Below are 2968 nucleotides of genomic sequence, written 5' to 3'. Positions count from 1 at the left end.
AGACATAACTTTCTTTTCATTAAATGTTTCCTTTCATTAAACCAAATTTATTATCTCATTGAAAATTTCAAAAGGCCACAATTAAGAATTAGACTTAGTTAGATGATAAATGAATACTTGGACACCTAGATCGCATCCTGGCTATACAGGGTAGGTGTAATTACAGAACACAGTGTCACTTCTGAGTTTTAATGCCATTTATATATGACTTGTCAGTTATGTGAACATAGGCTCCTGTTCTTCTCTACACTATAGAGATATTATCAAGACCTATTTCATAGTAGGTGTTATAAAAAGAGAAACATGCAAATTAATTTCACTCTGCTACGCTCACCAGCCAATCACAGTGACTATGCAAATTAACCCAGCAAAGATGGCGGTTAATTTGCATACGCAGGCATGGAGCGAAGACTGAAGGCTCCAGCCAGAGTGAAGACCAAAGACTGAAGACTGAAGACTGTGGCCAGACCAAAGGCCTAGGTCCCGGTGCTGGAGGAAAACTGGTGCCAGCAGCCAGGGGAAGGAAGGCCTATTCTGTGAATTTTTGTGCAACGGGCTTCTAGTAAAATGATAAATGTAAAATGTTTAACACACCATCTGGTACATATTAGGCTCACAAAAATGCTATTTGATATTATTATTAATATTATTCTAGTTTATTGTAAGTGTGGATATAAAAACATCAAAAGAATAATGCAAGCCATGTGATAAGACTCTGTGGATTCAATTTGACTTTAGATATGGTTAGATGGACATGAATGCCCCAGGAAGACATTCTATGGTAGAGAGAGTTCACTAGGGCTCAGAATTTTATAATACAATAAAATAATATTCTGGGAGCTGTTTTAATATATTTCATTCTATCATAGTAGCTTTTTTTTCTGTTAAAAATACTGTATAGGGCAATTTGATTATGTTATTTGAAAAAGTGCAAAGGCTTTATCATTGTTACTAAAAATTATAATAAAAATTTATCATGTTTGTTATTACAGTATACTACAATAGAATAATGAAGAGTTAGAGTAAATTTCAATAAAAGTAAAATTAGACCTAGAAGAAAACATTGTTCATGGTGGATAATAGAATAATCATTATCAGAGGTTTTAAGTCAAATACTATAATATGGATTCAAAAGCAGCTGATTAATTAATTACTCTACACAAGCCATGTAATTGCAACTTACAGCAATTTCATAAAGGGTAAAAATTTTAAAACTGAATATTAATTGTACTATTAGAATAATACTATATTAAAATTTCTAGATAAAACAATTCATGGTGCAGAATAATGAGTGGAATGTGAAAATATTTATGTAGATTAATATAATGAGTCTAATTCTTCAAACTTGAAACTTATAAAATGTTAGAATTAATCTGGAGAAAGACATATTCACTGTTCCTATTATTATTCTCTACTGGAGTTTCCCCTCTCATTATTCTATTTAGAAAAATATAGGGGAGAATGATGGTTAAAGCTATTAACAGATACATGTGTAATAAAACAGCAAGAGAAATTTAAAAAAGAGATTTGCAGAAAAAAGTAGTGTCATTGGGAGAATTCAGGCTATCTAGATCAGAACATGGATTTTTAGTCAACCCCTTTACTGAATATGTATATACTAGAGTACTAGAGACCCGGTGCATGAAATTCGTGTGGGGGGGAGGGGGTCCCCTTAGCCCAGCCTGCACCTTCTGTAATTCGATACCCCTTGGGGGATATCCAACTGCAGGTTTAGGCTTGATCCTGGGGATTAGGCCTAAACCGGCAGTTGGACATCCCTCTCACAATCCTAACTGCTCACCTGCCTGCCTGCCTGATTGCCCCTAACTGCCCCCCCTGCTGGCCTGGTCACCCTCAACTGCCCCCCCCCGCTGGCCTAGTTGCCCCCAACTGCCCACCCCCCACCGGCCTGGTCACCCCTAATTACCCCCCCGCTGGCCTGGTCACCCCTTACTGTCCTCCTGCCAGGCTGGTCACCCCCAACTGCCCCCCTGCAAGCCTGGTCGCCCCACACAGCCTGCTGTTCAGTAGTTTGGTTGCCCCTCACTAATTCCCCTGCTGGCTTGGTTGCCCCATGCAGCCTGTTTGGTCGTCCATTCAGTTGCGATGGTCACTTAGGCTTTTATATATATAGATAGCTCAAGGCAAGAGTGGACATTCTTAACTTGTTTCTAATCTTAGAGGACTTTTTTAGATTCAACATGTAAGAGAGATCATGGTATTTGTCTTTTTATCTCTGACTTATTTCACTTAGCATAATGCCCTCAAGGTCCATCCATGTCACCAACAGCAAGATTTTATTTTTTTATGGCTAACCAATATTTGAATATATTTATATATACATTAGAGGCCCAATGCAAGAGGATTCATGCAAGAACAGGCCTTCCTTCCCCTGGCGGCTAGCACCGGCTTCCCTCTGGCACCCAGGACCCGGGCTGCTTCCCTCCTGCCCCTGCCAGGCACCCGGGACCCAGGCTGCTTCGCTCCAGCTGCCACTGCCACACACTGAGGGCATGCTCTGAGCCCTGCTGCGGCTGCTCAGAGCACGCCCCCACCCCTGGTGTGTGTCTGCTGGGGCTGAGGGCGACACACAGTCCCCTCCCGCCCATCTGTACGTGCAGCTCTTCTGAGCGGTCATGATGCAGCTTCCTCCTGAGCAGGTCATGACGCCCAGCTAATTTGCATAATATATATATATATATATATATATATATATATATATATATACACACACACACACACACAAACACACACACACACACACATATAATTAGAGGCTCAGTGCATGAATTCATGAATGGGTAGAGTCCAGCTGGCCATCCTCATGGCGGCCCCTCGGGCTGGGCCAGCTGGGAGAGGGGCTGCAGGCAGTTGGCAGCTGGCCCCTCCCCTGATCAGGGTGTTGGGGGCTGATTGGGGAGGGCTGATCAGGGCCCAGATCAAGCTGGTTGGCTGCTGCAGTGTGCAT

This window comes from Myotis daubentonii, chromosome 6 (assembly GCF_963259705.1).
Source record: "Myotis daubentonii chromosome 6, mMyoDau2.1, whole genome shotgun sequence".
Classification (NCBI taxonomy): domain Eukaryota; kingdom Metazoa; phylum Chordata; class Mammalia; order Chiroptera; family Vespertilionidae; genus Myotis; species Myotis daubentonii.
The sequence above is the reverse complement of the archived record's forward strand: the minus strand, read 5'-3'. Positions refer to the sequence as shown.